Genomic DNA, 17,898 nt, shown 5'->3' with positions numbered 1-17,898 from the left:
ACCAGAGTACCACCTGTCATTTTCAAAAGCAAAGTCAGTTTTGCCAACCAGCCGTGAATGACAAATAAAGCTTTATATGAAACACAAGGGCATATTATGTGCTATTGTGTGTTCTGCTAAGTGCTAATTTATCTGGCTTGTTCTCTTCAGCAAACACACGCACAGACACATGAAATAATCCATCTAATTATGTAGCTATTTAGGAGAAAAACAAAGCAAGGTGTTTTTGTCTGATACAGAAGGAACATGATACAACAAAGGTTTCAACAAAACCTAACGCAGTTAATGAAAATAAATGAAGTGCTGTAAGCCGTAACAATTTTAGAACAAATAAACTTTTGCCAGTTTTATATTTAGGGTAGACCCAGCTGCTTTTCATAAATAGATGAGTACTTTCATTCATTTTTTGATAGTCCCTAATTGGAAATGGCTAATAGGCCTTGTGGCTTTCCACTATAAAATCCGGTCTAAAATACCTTATATAGATATCTTCTTTATGCTTTTTTTCTATTGCTTGTATTTGATCCTTTCTCTCTCATTATATATATGCCTTTTTTTTACCAGCAGACAGCTGCTATTCACAATAATTGCCAGGGCAGTCAATTATACTTTAAATAGGCCTACTTGAGGGCAAATGAGCGTGTGGTGGTCTAAATTGTGCTGGAGACATATTATACACAAAGACTGTCATTTCAAGCATCTGGAACATGACAAATATTATTTGGAAGCATCTATATAGTATGTGTGCTTATTACTATATCAATACAGCAATACCCAGTGGACTGTGCTTGTATGATTTGTAATGCAGGTGTATATATATACATATATTTGTACACAGACACACACACAAACACATACACGCATATATATATATAAAATCCACATAAACAAATGCCTAGACTGTGTGGCAAAAACCTAATTTCCTGAAATGCATGTCTGTTTATAAACTAAGAGAGGGTACAAGTGATCCAATATAACTGGGTTTTTCAAAGATTTAATTTTTCCTAATATTATACAGTAGTATGGAACTGGATACAAGGAATATACAGTTAATTTGTTAAATCAGTTAGTAATTTTTCTTCCTTGTGTGTGCATGCGTTATAAACACTCTTCCTTTACTAAGGTAATAATAAGGTTCTAGGAAAGTGAGCCAGACTAGAATAACAAAAAGATAAAGATAGTTAAAGCTGCGTAAGAAATGTATAACTTAACTCAAGACAGCACTGTGTACAAGATTATGTGAATAATGATGAACCTGCAAAAATCCAATACATCAGGATAGAGCATATGGACAAACAAAGCAAATGACCTAAACCATTGAAGTTATATTCAGTTTGGTGAGTTATTTTTATACAGAAATGGCCTTAAAGGATTGCAGATAAGCAACATTTTTTTTAAGGAAATAAAGTTAAGGAAATAAAGAAAGGAACAGATATGAAAACTGGAATTAATTCTTCTAGTGCCATTAAGTTCTTGCAGATATGACAATTTACATTGGAGGGGCTGGTTCTCAGAGATGCCGAGCATTTCCTGTTGTTTCCCTTGGGAGCTCTGAGTATTGAGCTCCTTTTAAGATCAGGATGCTCATAATGGCTCAATTCTACAGGAGGAAGTAATAAAATCCATCACTGCATGGATGTAATAATACAGATAAGATGCATCTTACTATATCCATTCTGAAAAGGAATACTGCACACAACAAATAGGCCTAAAAATTGGTTCCGTAGGTGTTTCATAATTGATAACTAAAGCTGTAGCTCAAAACAGCCTTTTATTTTGATGTATAAAATTAAAAAACAGTAGCACAGTACAGGTAGCACAGTAGGAAAGAGAGTCAAACAATATATACAAGCTTGCAGATACAATTTTTGAAAGTGGATAAAAACAAATGTTGGGGGTGGGAACTGCTATGAAGAGAGGTTCATTAGCAAATAAGAAGGTTGTAAAGGCAATTCAAAGCACACAAAAATAGTGAACTTAGGAACATACACAAGAAAAATATGTGTTTTCAAGGAACGCACCCAATTAAGATTTGCTTTCTTGCAAACTCAACTGCATCACTTTTCAAATATCAAATATTATTAGAAAAGGTTGGGATTATCAAAGGATCATACTCAAAACCAGTGATTTTCATCTGCCTTTAAAACTTTACATAAAACTCAAGGTCTCTAAGTCATTGTCCAATGACTGAGAAAACAGTGAGCCAAAAAATTTTTTCAAATTAAGGATGTATTCCTTGATGATTCAATCATCTATTTCAGGCACAGCAAGGGCGAGGTGTAAGAAAGGACTTCAGTGCCTGTGTCCAAAATCCAGTTTTGAAAAATCCTCTACTCAGCCATTACTTGATCCTGCAAGCTAAATTCAGTTGATGCCCCAGATTTGAAGTTCTGGTTCTCCTTCCCACACTACACTTTCAATAGGACTGAGCAGCTCAGCAGCTTTCCTATGACTTAAAGTTTATCTGAAGTAAAACTGTAGGCACTCTTCTAGAGTGAGTGCCTGAAGGGCTTCATCTGTCAGTTTTCGGCAAATGCACTCTGCATATACCCCCGGGGTATCTACAGCAGGCAGGTGTGACCACATATTGCTTTTAGGGCATAATGATAGAAGCTCCTTCTTTCACATAGTAGCATACGTACACAGTGGTTGAAGCACGCATTCGGCATGTAGGAGACTGTATCTGAGCAGGGTTTACCTACATCTTCCATTCACTAAGACTGAAACCCAAGCACCAAATAATAGCAGTTGTGGTTGGAAGATTGTTCCCTACCTGTCTTCTTGTATTTATAGCTCTGCATACAAACCTTCAGGATTTAGCAGGCCAGAAAGTAGGATCTAGTGAGTGTTACTCTTTAGACTGGAGAGTTTTGGTATGGGAAGAGGAAGACCTTGGCACTGATCTCTGCCCTCAGGCTCTCTTGTGTATTTTAAGTGACATAGCCACTGAGGAAAAACAACCACCCACAAAAACCATAAATGGTAGTGGGAGCAGAAGTTTGTCCCAGGAGACGTCCCTGTTTACATGAATGTCATAACCACTAGGTAATGGAAGGCTGCTTACTCATACACCCACTTCTCTCCCAGAGTTTTTGCACAGCTTAAACTGGAAAGGTAAGTGTCGAAGAAAAAAGTCTTCATTTCAGAAAAAATAGAGTTATTTTTCAGTCAGAAGAATAGTTAATAGTAATAGTTAATAAGACAAATAACTAAGTGCATTTATTGTTCTTTCTGTGCTGCATAAAATTTAGGAGAAATATGTCTTGAAAAAATCTCTGAGCAGAAAGAGATAAAAGTATTAGGATGTCTGCATGTCACAGTCAATTAGAAAGGTACCTTCTTATCATAACTGCTCATCATAACTGAAGGAAATGGGCCCTCCTGATTGGCAGAAATTAGTTAAACAAGCTTAGACTAGATTCAGGTGCCATCTGTTCACTGCTCTAGAGACACAAATTACAAAATCTGTATTAATAACTAGAGAGGAGGTAACTAAAAGGTTTATGTGTTTCTGCTTTTGATGGAAAAAATTAACTTCTAAATCTGAAAAAGGTTCTGTTCATAATGTCTTCTGGCCTTTACAATTCCTCCTCTATATAGGTTATGTTTTCTTCTTTACATTGTCATCAAATGGAGTAAATAACCATAAAAATGGTAGTGTAGGAATTTTCAGTTGCTAAAGAAGCACAATAATATATAGGTTGGGGGTGGATAAGTATAGCAGTTCAGAGCCTCAAAGTTCGGAGGCTTACTAATCTCGTGGAGGGATATATTTCTACAGAGGCTGACCAATCTTCAACATACCAATGAGTAGGATAGAGCTGGAATTAGATGATGTTTTTTCTTACAAAGTACAACAGATGTAGAGAAGTTACAAACATAAGGGGAAAAGACAATTACAGTATAATGAACAAGTAAGCAAGCCAAATTCCAAACATTCAGGTAGGTGTTATGAGAGTTAATGAATAAGGTGGAAAATATAGATACGCCTAGTTCCCATTAGAACCTGCACAAAGCCATCTGAAGTCAGTAAACAAAATGTTAAAAGCGTATCAATGAAGACACCTTGACCAGACAATGAAGCAGTCTTATCTGACTGCAACACAAAGGAGACCATGTTTGTACAACTTAAAGTTATACATAACTTTAATATATGTACACATTTAAGCAAAATTATTGCTCTCTCTCTAACCTCTGCAGGACAAAACATGATAATACCATGGGTTTCAGTTTGCTCTGGCTGACGTCTGAGCCACCAAGCCCTGAGGTCCCTTGATCTAAAATCCACATGGTGCACGCCAAGCAGCTGGATGGGCTTGCTTTTTGGGGCCAACGGTTGTGCTAGGGCAGTGTTGTGGGTTGACCCTGGCCAGCAGCTAAACACACACACGGCCATTCGCTCGCTCGCTCGCTACCCCCCCCCCAGTGGAACAAGGGAGAGAATAGGAGAAGCAAAAGTGAAAAAACTCATGTGTCGAGATAAACACAGTTTAATAAGTGAAGGGAAAAGGGAAGGGGAAAAAAAAGTCATGCGAAGTTAGACAGTCACCACCTCCCACAAGTCGACTGGCACCCAGACAGTCTCCGAGCAGCAGCTGCCTTGGAAGTCAATGCATAGTAGGCATACTCTGGAACTGCCTAGTGTTCCCTGGGAAAAGAGAGAAAAATGCCTAAGTTTTGGTTCACCATGTGGCATAAACTCGAGGTAGGCGCCAACCTGCTGAGAGGTAGGGACCTTTCAAATCAAAATAAAGATACTTGTACATTCTGTGGCCTCTGGGGTTATGAAACATGCACACAATGCTTCCTAAGAAGAAAAAGAAAATACGAGAAAGATGTATTTGAGGACCAACTAATAATTTTGGTTTAGGTAGACTGTATTTGTATAGATCGTAAATGGAGCACGTTATATAGTTCAAAATGAGAAAAGTGTATGAGAAGATTTGCTTTTTGTTCTATTTGTAAATTGTGTAAATCTGTGAATTAATTGCAATTTTCTTGGATATGTTTGTTATTCATAATTATATGCCAAGCAATGTCTGCATAATTACCGGGCCTGAACTGATTCATAAATGGCTTTTTGCTGGTGCTCAACATTTGACATGGGCTGTGACTTCATGTTTTGAACTGCCTCCTCACTCGGAATTAACCTGACAGCTCCAGAGCTCTGTCACTGCGGAGGTCAGGCAGATTACTGCAGCTGAAGAACAGATCAAACATTTTTAAAAAATACTTCATCTCTGCCACCAATGTGAAATGCTCAGAAACACCAAGAACACCATAATTTTTAATAAAGAAAAAGATGAATATTCTTGGCATCCCAGCCCCGCTCTACACTTGCCCCTTTTACCCCCTAGATACCTACACCGCTTCCTTCAGTGGTTGTTTTCCTCATATCCACTTTATGCCATTTAGTTTATTTCTATTATTCAAAACTGTCCACTTTTCCCCAAGCTGAGATGATTTCTATGATATTTAACACATTCCTCACACTTGACTCTGCTTATTATACATTCATTTTCTTTTAGTTAAACTTATTCCTGCTTTGCCAAGCTTTTTTAGGCATGACTAGCTACTAATCTGTACAGAGATAAAGATTTACCCTTTTTTAGGATCTACCGCAATGAATAATACTATCAAGGTGACATAGTTAGAGCAAAACAGAATTAAAAACAATATTAAGATGGACACCTTACTTGAGTGATACTTGTGTAGTAACAGACAAGACAGCAGTCTCTGACAGTGACTTTCTCACATGTTAGAAGGTAGGAAATGAGAAATATAATCATGTGCAGAAGTCTAGAACTCTTCCTTTGCAATATAAAGGTCATTCAATAAAATCTGCTAAAGAAATACTACCTTTTTTTTGTGAAAAAAATGCATCCCTTTTTACCAAAAACTAAACTCTCAATGGAAGTTCAAATTCAGAAAATTTCAGTCCTCTATTGCTAGTAAACAGGTTCTTACTTGGAATATTTGCATTGTATTGGCCATTTTCTGGAATTCAAATGTCAGTAATATTTAGCATATTATTAATTGTATAGAATAGTCAAACAATGGATTAAACACTTGTACACTAGTCTCTTTAACGATATTAGGCCTTGTCTTAAACCTTAGAAATAGTCTTTAATCCTTCCTGTTATGACTTACCCATACAGACTTCAAGGCTTAAAAATAAGTTTTAAGCTATAATAATCCCTAAATGATCTATTGGGGAACTAAATGTGACCTTAAGAGGCTGTAGTTCATCTACTAGATCAAAAATCATCAGTAATTTTCCCATGTCCAGTTATGATGGTTTTTGAGGAGAGAAGAAGGGATAAAGACTATCGTAACTCCAAACAGAAATATAATTCAGTTTTTAAATTTTTTTTTTTTGTTCTTCTCCCACCCCCTCCCCAATCTGGCAGATATGCAGGAAAGAGAAGATTGTTTAAACCCTTTTGGAGGTTGTAGATTACTCCTTGAATTTCACCTGGAGAGCCCTGCTTGTTATGTAGAGCCATTCACATGTTTCCCATCCATCTGCTGATGAGGGAAGAATATTGTTCATTAAGTCTTTGATTAATTCTTCACTGGTGTCCAGATCCACAACGCTCTTAAGGGATGGGCAGGTGGGAAACATCATTTCTTCCCACTCCTGATCACAGCTGTGTCAGTCCTAGAGACAATCCCACTCTTTATTAGCACCTTGTGCAAAAGTCATAGATCTTTGGCTACATATCCTATTTAGATTTCCTTATAAGGGCCATAAGACCGTATCTAATCAATGCAAATGTATGTTTTCAATGCGGAAGCTTCCTGGGTGACTGATGATGCCTTTTAAAGGAAGCATAAGTGGTCAAAGAATCAAAGTACCCTATATTATTGAAAATTTTAATGTGATCATCAATAAATAGGACTGAATGAAGACTCTCAGTTCAGACAACTCACACCACAAGAGAAATTATCACAAGTACACTAATCAGGATCGAAGACTTACTCATTTCTTCTTGGCTGAAATTCAGCTCTTATAAATGAAGAGTCATTCCAGTCAGTTACACTTTCAGAGGGTGAAAGAGAACTAACTTTGCTCATCCTGTAGTTAACAAGAAAAAGAAGTAGAAAATGATCCCAAATCTACAAACTAAGAAAATGGCTTTCTCTCCTGGGGTCACTAAAGGAAAAAAGCTCTGAAAGAGCTTTAAAAAAAAAAGAAGAAAAAATAAGTACTTAACTCCACCACACACAAATTCTACAGAGAATCCTCCAAAATTTTTTTCTTATATGGGTAAAATTAAGTTTTCCTGGAAATGGTGTTAGTCCTCAATTTTGAAGCTGCACTGAAAGAAAAATAGCGACAGGGAAGAATGACAGAGACCTGGACGTAAGAACTGTAAAGAATGGACCTCCAAAAAGTAAGTATGAACACTGGGAAGTTTGTAGGCCAAAATTTCTGCCTATTTTCGTAAAGATCAGTCTATAAAAAATGATCCAGAAAAATTATATTCTATGAGAATACAGAAGTTTATTTTTTCCAAACACTGTGGAAAACTGACTTGGTAACATACACAGGTTTTTTGCAGGGATAAAATAAAAAAAATTGAGGCAAAAAAATTGAGTCACTTCCCTGGTTAGTACTCCAAGCTGCTAACAGAGAACGTTATGGATTGTCTTATCTAGAAGACAATAATCTCCATTTTTCTGAATATTCTTTAGTTGTATCAGTAGCATACTAACCTTTCAAAATCGTAATTCTCCATGATACATGCTAAAATATATTATTGCTTTCTGCAGCTACATTAGAAAGAATGTGTTTTCAAATACGCTGTAACACCACACAATTAAATCCTAGATCAAATCAGGTGAGAGAAAATCATGTCACTTGTGGTTTTCTTCTCATAGGACTTTCTTGTCCTATTTTATGGAGAAATCGCAGAAATTTCACAATAATTAAATCTCTGACTTCATGCTGCATTAAACCTTGAGAAAGTATGAACAAAATCTGTAATTTAAAAAAAGTGTAATAAATTAATTTTGTGAAGTATACAGGCCATTTACCACAGTATATTAAAGACCTTGAACAGAACACACAGAATACAAGGACTTCAACACTTTATTCTATTTTATGAATTTACAAACATAAACTATGATATGTCAGACTGAGATTTATTCCAATTAATTTACTCTATATTGAGGAGTCTTACAGTTCATGGATTAAATCAAGGAATTTATTAAAACTGGAATTTTATCTGTATGATGGAACTAAAGAAAATACTTAAAAATTAAACTACTATTCTACTTTTACTTGGTATAAACCAAAGGTATTTGAATATTTATACATTTTGAGTGTACAAAATTAAAAAACGCCACATGCACAGCACTGAAACATAGTGGAAAGGGCTCCTAGAGTTCTGGGTTTAAGAGTACAGAAAGAACTAGGAAAAAAAATTAAATGATAAAGGCAGCATGTAGTTTGCTCTTCTAGGGTTCAGATGGTAACCCTCTTCACTGCATTTAATTAATGAAATAAAAGATCACCACTCAAGACATTGAACTCTACAGCTTGCTGATCACAAATGTTTAGTTTTAGTTTGCTTTTTTTTTCATTTGACCGAAACAGTCTGTTCACAAAGCCACAACCAACTGTACAAGAAATAATTACTAAGAAAAATATTCATAATCAGTTTATTTCTGATTCATCCTTTAGAAAGCAGTCAATATATATGAATGGTTTTTGCTTACATTAAAATCCATAACAGGTTCCTGTTCCAGTCTTCAGTTTACGTTACATATCTGCCTAAAAGAATCATTTAGAACTGGCAAAAAGGAAGTTGTTTCAGAAAAGTATTATAAAATAAACTATAAAGGTGATTTTTAAATACATAACTATTTATTGAGTTCATTTATTATATCTTTGGTAAGAATATGGGCATTTCCAAGAGTTAAAATGCCATCTTCTTAAATACTCCTTGTCCAAAATAATAATTAAAAAAATTCTGTTACAGACATCATTTCTTACTTGTTAGCATGGTTTATCACCTGAATAAGCAATGATTTCTTGAGTAGCATCTCCCTTAGCCATGGTTACTCATGAATGAGCTGTAGTACCAGCATGTAGCGCAACACTCATGACGATAAGTTTGCAGGCCTCAGGAATATCTTGCATGAGGAGTGCTGCAATGATGAATATGAGCTAGAGCCTGGAGGAGGCAGGCATAGGAAGACAGGTGCAGTTGCAGTCCAAACAAGAGCTTAAATGCTTGGAACTGTGCTACCAAAAGGACAATCCTGGGAGATTGGGGGAGATCAGAGCCAAGGGATACTGTGATGGGCATCTGCTGCAGACTGATCACGAGGAGAAAATGGGGAAGGCTGAGGTACTAAGGTGCCTCAGTCCTTAACAGCAAGGTCTGCTCCCCAGTCTCCCAGTCTTCCGGCCTACTGGGGAAGCTTGGGGAAAGAGGTACTTGCCACAGGAGTGGAGGATCAAACAGGGCCTATGTAAATAAGGTGGAGTTATACAAGGCCAGAGAAACAGATCTTCAAAAAGGAAGCAAAGAGAACCTAGGGAACTACAGAGTGGGGCCGCCTGAATCAGGTTTGCCCATGGCCACATCTAGTTGAGTTTTAAATATTACCAAAGATGGAGTTTCCACCACTCTCTGAGAGCCTATTACAGTGTTTGACCATCCTCACAGCAAAATACTTTTCCCTCATATTGACTGGAAATTTCATTAAAATATAAGTGAAAGTGAAGGTGTCTTCAGATTCACCAAAAGGCAAACTATGTTTAATGAAACTGGTTGTCTTCTATTAATGAAATGATTGGCTTTGTGAACTAGGGCAGAAGATGACTCTTGTCTGTACTAGGGCTTTTAGCACAATATCCCATTGCATCCTGTCAGCCAAATAGAGGAGATATGAATTGCATGGTGGAGTGCAACATGGCTAAAAACCAGCTTAACTGTCAGGCACTAGGGGTTGTGGCAAACAGTTCAAATACTACCTGAAAATTGCCTAAATGTTGTATTACTTAGGGGGTGAGAGGGCCAATACCTTTTAACATCTTTATCTTCAACTGGGATGATGGGAGTGAAGGCACCCTCAGTAAGTTTGTGAATAGCACCAAACTGAGGGCAGTTTTTGGTACCCAGGACAGCAGGATTGCTGCTCAGGAGAACCCCAACACGCTGGAGGAATGAGGAGCAACAATGGAAATTTCCCTTAACCATTCCTCCATGAGGCTGGTTAAACACTACACCAAGTTATTGGAGAAGATACAGGTATGTGGGATCAGAAAAAAAACAGACGAGCTCAAAATAAAACCCGGACAAAGCAAAATATTTGGAAGCATATGTTCCTGGCTAGAAAATCCTGTTATTTCTTTTAAACCTCTGTGTTCAGAGGATATATTTTTAAAATATATAGAAAATTGTGAGGCTATCAATCCCACATTCTTATTATTTAAAATTTTATTTTCTTGGGAGTGGGAAAGTAAACAGGAAAGTCTGTTCAAATCACTTGGATATGTCTGAAGTCCTCAGGATATTCAATCTACATATCTGTTATTACAGCATATTTTTCTCATGTACAATGCTTAGGTATAATTAATTGTCACAGAAAGAGAGAAAGTCTGCAATGTAATTTTTCTACAAAAAATTCAATTTCTTTAAGTCTTCTATGGTCTTCATCCCAGTAGTATTTCAGTATTTTCATTTCAAGCAGGAGAAACATATGAAGATTAAAATCTACAAAGTGAAGTTTTCTGAACTGAAAAAGAGCAAAATGGAATTCCCATATTGTTGGCACCGTGGCACGGGACAACCTATAAAAAGAATTATTGAAAGAATTATTGGTTCTTGGATCTGGTGGCTGCTGTTTTTTCCTAATCTTTCCTTTCCCCTTCAACTTGTATGTAGTTAAAGTACCTATAAAAAGCATGCATGAGTTTCTGTGAGTAGGTAAAACTGACTAGTTCGTAGGATGGGGCTGAAATCACATTTGTGAAGACATGGAAGGCATAAAATTCAGAAGAAGAGGTATCTTTGTCCAGGTAAAAAAATTACATAGAACTTGCAAATCCATGTTTTCCTTTTCTCCCTACAAAACATGACAAAAGAGAGAGACACCGGTTGGGCGTCCCAGAAATAATCTGAAATAACTGCAGAACCTACAGTTTTGTAAGTCTGAAGTCCAAATGATTCTCTTAAAAATATCTGCTAAACAAAAGGACAATGTTTGGAAAGACACATGGATAGCACTGATATTTATTGTTCTGACTGTTTGGGAGAACAGTAGGCAAATTTGCCTGTGTGTCTTCCTGCAGTATCCAGCCAGGAAGCACAGTCTCACGGGCCAGCAGTGTGGTGCTTTTTGGACAAACTGTGTCCTTTTGGGGCACTAATCTTTTCTTCCACATTCTAGATAAAGTACATGTTTAGCAGAGCTTCTAAGAGGAAACTATAAACAAAAAAGTATCTGCAGAATTTCAGTCTGAAATGTTGGAAGGTAAAAAGAAAATCCCATTATATGACATTAACTATGGTTTGTAAATCTCAGTATCCTTTGCCTTAAGTTTCTGTATCACACCATTGTCCAGCCAAAAGAGTGGAAAAGTGGGAAAGAGAATCAGTCTCCTTATTCTTCCATGGGCTTCCTTTTGTATTCTCTAAGGCTGCCTGTGTTTAATGTTTTGCCTGGAAAAACTGAAGCAAAACAAAGCAATAGTACCTCACAACTCTAACAAAGTACACTAAATACATACGCTAATGTGTTTTAGGTGTCCCTCAGTAGCCATAAACTGCCTTCAAAGACTAGAGGCATTCTAAACTATCAGAAAAAGTTATGAAATAATTAAAATGTCCAGTAATGACAATATATCTGTGAACATCCTTGTTCAGTTTATCTGGGCTAACAGTTAAGTTTATCTCATTTCTTTGCTCATATTGTTGGTGACATAATTTTGTTGTATTTTTTAGTGGTCATTAAAAATATTATCTATTATAACAGATATTTTTAGACTGTCTTCATTATTTGACAGTTTTGACAGACATTATTGATTTGGCCGGCAACTGTGGCTAACCAGAAGGGGACAATGTGACAGTTTTATGTAACAAAAGGCACAGTGTCATGTCAACTGAACTAAATGTTGTACAAAGTGACAGCAGGACAAAAATGCCTTTCAGACTTAATTTTCTGCTTCATTTTTTCTACCATCAATACATAAGGCAGTGCAGTAGGTGACACAAATTAGCAGGATAGAGCAAAAGGTCTATCCCTGCTTCTGTTGCTATACTTGACTTCTTTCCACTAAGGTAACCAGCAATTATTTTTAAGGTGAACGGAAAAGAAGAGCAGCTTATAGTAATCAACTTACCCCTTTAGGAGAAAATATATCCCTTGTCAGGATTCTTTATATGTTTCTCCTAGGTGGCTTTTTGGAAAAGATGAAAGAAAAAAGTCCCCCATCTGTTAGGTCATGCCTACAAGACACATTCTGTCAAGTCTTAAAAGCAACAAGAGCTTTGCCTGTGGGATACCTACAATTATTATGCGGAGCGGCCTTGCGCCTGCTGTAGCTCATTGTTCTGCTAACACAACTCGAATGAGAACAGTGGCTCCAGGCTGTGAGTTGATAAAGTGCAACTTTTCGATTTTGCTCTTCTATGGCTCTAGCATTGTGCAGAGTCTGTGACATCTTTGGCCTTCCTTTGGGCTGAGCAGATTGAATCTGTCACGCTGAGTTAAACAATGACTAGGGGACACAACCTTAGCAGGGCCTGTCATTTTTTCCTACTAATTCAATCTACATTTAATCAATGAAAGTAATTTCTTGTTTGTTTAAGTCTCATATCCAACGGATCTAGAGGATCCTGAAGTAGTGCACCTCCACCCTGACCTTCTCCCCTTTTTGAACTTGGACTAGTATATCAAGAACGAAATTAGTGAAAATTGCACATTGCAAAGTTGTCATGCTGCTCACTATACGTTTAGTTTCCTTTTATGTTTATATATAGCTATCTGAGTGTCATTTTAGAATTCAGCTTTCCCACAGATTCAATGAAAAAGAAATTAGCTGCAGTTATACCTCCCAATGGCAACAGCAGTACAATGTTAATTATAATGCACCCTCTTACAGGAGCATACATACATATTCAGTGGTTGTCCACATGTATGTCTCCTATGTAAAGGTACTGATGTAAGGATATGTCTTCCTAAGTACAGGCTATCGCTGTTATTGGAAGTAGCCAGTAGTGACTTATGCAAGTTCAAGGACTTTATTGATCGGTTTAGCTGGTCTTAATCAAAATCTGTCTTCCTTTCCACTCATAGTGATTAAATAAGTCTAAGAGAGCCTGACATCAAGTCTTTGACTTTTTATTGGTTCTCAGCAAGTGCTGTGCTCAGCACTTCAGGAGCCAGCAGTTGCCAGACAGGAAGTTAAAAACTCGAGAAAGTTTGAAAAAAAAAATCTAAATCTATACAGCAAGTTAAACATATCAAGGAGAATCAAGAGCCTAAGTACAAGTTTTCATGCTTTCTGAATGGTTTATTTTCTTTTTAATAAACAGTACCTTTTGAACAGACTAGAAGAGGGAAATCAGTGCTTGTCTGATCATAAATATGAGTGGGAAAAAAACTGTGGTTTTGAATTCTATTAATTATTTTAATCTAATTTTGCATTCAGATTTTGCCCAGTTAATCTGGAAAGATTCTGGAAAGAAAAACAATCCAACAAAGGAAGCAGCTATAACTTTTTAGGCAATATATATATATAGAGAGAGAGTCTCTCTATAAAAATGTATAAAATTTGTAGTTTATATATTTACACACAAAGATATCTCCAATAACTACATGTGCTTTTTTCTAAAGGCATGAGCAGAAATTGAAAACATGCTGTCTACCTGATTATTCCCTTTGAGAATTTCTTTCATAGAATCAGAGAATCTGTTTGGATTGGAAGGAACCTCAAGGATCATCTGGTCCAACCTTTCTTGGCAAAAGCACAATCTACACAAGATGGCCCAGCACCCTGTCCAGCTGAATCTTAAAAGTGTCTAATGTTGGGGAAACCACCACTTCCCTGGGGAGATTATTCCAATGGCTGATTGTTCTTGTTGTGAAAAATTTTCCTCTTGTGTCCAGTTGGAATCTCCCCAGAAGTAATTTGTACCCATTACCCCTCGTCTTTTCCATGTGACTCCTTGTAAAAAAGGAGTCTCCCTCTCCTTTGTAGCCACCCTTTAAATGCTGGAATATGGTGATAAGGTCCCCCTGAAGTCTTCTTTTCTCAAGGCTGAACAAACAGAGTTCTCTCAGCCTTTCCTCACACGGCAGGGTTCCCAGTCCTTTGATTATCTTTGTGGGCCTTCTCTGGACCCTCTCCAGCCTGTCCACATCTTTTTTGTATAGCAGGGACCAAAACTGAACACAGTATTCCAGGCGTGGCCTGGCAAGCGCTGAGTAAAGTGGAATAATCACTTATTTCCCTCTGCTGGTGATGCCCTTGTTGATGCAACCCAGCATCCCATTGGCTGCCACAGCAGCACACTGTTCACTCATATTGAGCTGGTTGTCCACCAGGACCCCCAGGTCCCTTTCCACAGAGCTGCTCCCCAGCTGGGTAAATCCCAGCCTGTGCTGCACTCCTAGACTATGTTTTCCCAGGTGCAAGACCTTACCTGTTTTTGTTGAACTTCATAAAGTTCTTGTTAGCCCACTCTTCCAGCCTCTTCAAGTCTTCCTTGGGGTGAGAGCAGGGTGGCTCTCCCTTCCAAAGTGTCCAGTTCCCCACCCACTGCACAGACCACTTGTGTAGACGGTAACACATCAGTTTCTCTCGTTTGGTATCATTGGCAAACTTCACCAGGGTACACTTGATCACATCATCCAGATCACTTACGAAGATATTAAACAGTGTTCGGCCCAGTATCAATCCCTGGGAGACCCCAATTGTGACAGGTTGCCAGTTTGAAAAGGAGTTGTTTACCACCACCCTCTGGGTGCGGTCTGTCAGCCAGTTCCCCACCCACTGCACAGACCACTTGTGTAGACTGTAACACATCAGTTTTTCTAGGAGAAGGCTGTGGGAAACCGTATTGAAAGCCTTGGAGAAATGCAGGTAGACAATATCTACCGCTCACCCCACATCAGCCAAGCAGGTTACTTTGTCGTAGAAGGCGATCAGGTTTGTCAAGCACGATTTGCCCTTGGTGAATCCATGCTGGATTTTCTCAATCACATGCTTCATTTGACTTGTGATAGCCCCCAGGAGGATACATTCCATAACTTTTCCAAGGGCTGAAGTAAGACTGATGGGTCTTTAATTTCCTGGATCCTCCTTTAAGCACTTCTTGTAGATGTGGGTGACATTAGCCTTCTTCTAGTGTTCTGGGATGTCTTTTGATCTCCAGGACTTCTCAAAGATTGTGGAGAGTGGCCTTGCAATAACATCAGCCAGCTCTCTTAACACCCTCAGGTGGGTATTGTCAAGGCCCATCGATTTGTAGGGGTCAAGCTCCTGTAATAGTTCACATACCAACTTTTCCTTCACTGACTGTGGGTCTGTGTTTGCATCAATCTAGATTTTTGTTCCCAAGGCCTGAGGCCCAACAGTGCTGGTAGAGACAGAGGTGAAGAAAGTCTTGAGAACCTCTGCCTTTTCAGCATTGTTGGTGACATCTCCTGTTTCACAATGGGCCAATATTTTCCTTCTGTTTCTGCTTGTTGTTTACATACCCGAAGAACCCTTTCTTGTAGTTTTTGACATGTCTGGCCAATTTCAATTCAAGCTGAGCTTTTGCTTTTCTAACTGCATCTCTGCATGCCCTGACAATGCCCTTATAGTTCTCAATGGGTATTCCTCTGCTTTTCCATCTCTGTACACTTCTCTTTGAGTTTTGAGCAGACTCAGAAGCTTGCAGTTAAGCCAAGGGGGTCTCTTGCTCTGCCTACTTCCTTTAAAGGGGATGAACTCTTTTTGTGTTTCCTGGGGAGCATTCTTGAAAAACTCCCAGCACTTGCTATCTCCTTTATCCTCCATGGAAGCTTTCTACGGAATCCCTCTCAACTGAGCTCTGAGAGAGCTGGAGTTTGCTCTTCTAAGATCTAAAACTTTTGTCTTAGTACTAACCTTCAGCATGCTCAACAGATTCCAAACTCCACAATATTGTGATCACTGCAGCCAAGGCTATCACTAACCAAGATATTACAAAGCAGGTTTTCTTGGTTTATGGATGGCAAGTCCAGCAGTGGACTGGTTGGCACTTCTAACATTTGTATGAGCAAGCAGTCCTCTACGCATTCCAGGAACGTGATGGATGGCAAGTGAGCTGCTGTATTGTTCTTCCAACAAATATCTGGGTAGTTGAAGTCACCCGTAAGACCAGGTTCTGTTGACCCGAAGCTTGCTTAAGTGACCCAAATATTGCTTCATTGGCTTTATCGTCTTGGTTTGGAGGTCGGTAGCAGATGCCTACTGTAAGATCCCTCTTGGAGATGACCCCTCTGAACTTGACCCAGACAGGTCTTCCACAATCGACTGTAATTGATTTATAGTCGATTTATAGTCGATTGCCTATCAATGCAATCCTCCAGTCATGTGAGTTGTCCCACCATGTTTCTGTTATTCCTATGATATGACTTTCTGACTGGGCGTGGAGCTCCAGTTCCTCATGTTTGTTCCCCAGGCTGTGTGCATTGGTATACGCACACTTGAGGTGATTGATCTTCTGGTTCTCATCTTGGGAGGCAGCTAAGGAACATTTGTCACTGCTCTGGTTGGCCTAGCTTATTCCCCAGTTGGTTGCAATGGTTTGAGCATTGCCACTTTGGACCCTGCCCCGCAAGTTGGCCAGCCTGTTGCCTTTTCTAGACAGCTGGATCCCATCCCTCCCTAACAGGCTATAGTCATGGAAGAATGTCCCGTTGTCATAAAAGCCAAAACCCTCATGATGGTACCAGCCACGAAGCCAGAAGTTGATTTGCATTATACGTCTTTTTCTGGCTGCACCCTTTCCTCTAACTGGTAAAATGGAAGAAAAGATAACTTGGGCACCAATACTTTTTGCTTGCACCCACAGGGCTTTGTAGTCTTCCTTGATTCTGCCCACGTTCTGGCTTGCGGTGTCATTTGTGCCCACATGTAAGAGTAGCAATGGATAGTAGTCTGTGCTCTTGACAAGTTGTGGCACCTTCTTGGCAACATCTCAGACCTTAGCTCCTGGAAGGCAGCATACGTCTCGTGACTCCCTGTCAGGCCAGTAGATGGGTGCCTCAGTGCCCCTTAACAGAGAGTCACCCACAACGAGCACTTGTCGTTTCTTTTTTCAGTATCCACTGTGTGCTGCTGGTACAGTTTCTCTTTGCAGACATTGCTCGTGGGTGTCTACAGTTGTTAAAGCTTTATATCTGTTTTTGCTTGTAATGCTGGAGGGTGGGGACTGAAGCAGAGTCCTGCTTTTGTGGGTCACCAGGGTCCAAAGGGCCTCATTCTCTGTGGTGTCCGCCACAGGAGCATGGTTCTGAAACCACTTATCTGTCTTTGTCTTGGTCCCTCTAATACTGCACAGCCTTTTAACTGTTTCCTGCAACTTGGCCACCTAATGTAACAGATCATCAACCTGTACACACCTTTTGCAGGTACTTACCTCTTCTCCAGGAGAAAGGTCTGGGACTCGTTGCAACCTACTGTCTGTACTGAAGTCTCCTTCCTTACCAGTTCCATCTGGGTGGAAGCATCAGACACCTCAGGGGCTTTACCTGCAGAAACACTGGTTTTAACTCTGAGACAGGTGCCCACCATCCTGGCAGAGACCTAGAGCGCTTCCCTGGGCTATGGGCCTACAAGCAAGGCGCACGGCCCTTCTCACGTGCCCTTGTGCCCTAACTGCGGCGCCCTGCCTGTGCGCGCTCTTG

General features: G+C 39.1%; 1 long non-coding RNA gene across 1 annotated transcript; it reads right to left on the bottom strand.

The window, feature by feature from the left end:
* Nucleotides 1-4,474: 4,474 nt before the first annotated feature.
* Nucleotides 4,475-14,774, bottom strand: LOC142075731 (uncharacterized). The gene is made up of 2 exons (XR_012671002.1): nucleotides 14,664-14,774; nucleotides 4,475-4,648 (listed from the first exon to the last, which is right to left on the bottom strand). It is a non-coding gene; the product is annotated as an uncharacterized LOC142075731 (long non-coding RNA).
* Between the last annotated feature and the right edge of the window lie 3,124 nt (nucleotides 14,775-17,898).

The sequence above is a fragment of the Calonectris borealis genome, chromosome Z (genome assembly GCF_964195595.1).
Source record: "Calonectris borealis chromosome Z, bCalBor7.hap1.2, whole genome shotgun sequence".
NCBI classification, from domain to species: Eukaryota; Metazoa; Chordata; class Aves; order Procellariiformes; family Procellariidae; genus Calonectris; species Calonectris borealis.
The sequence above is the reverse complement of the archived record's forward strand: the minus strand, read 5'-3'. Positions and strand labels throughout refer to the sequence as shown.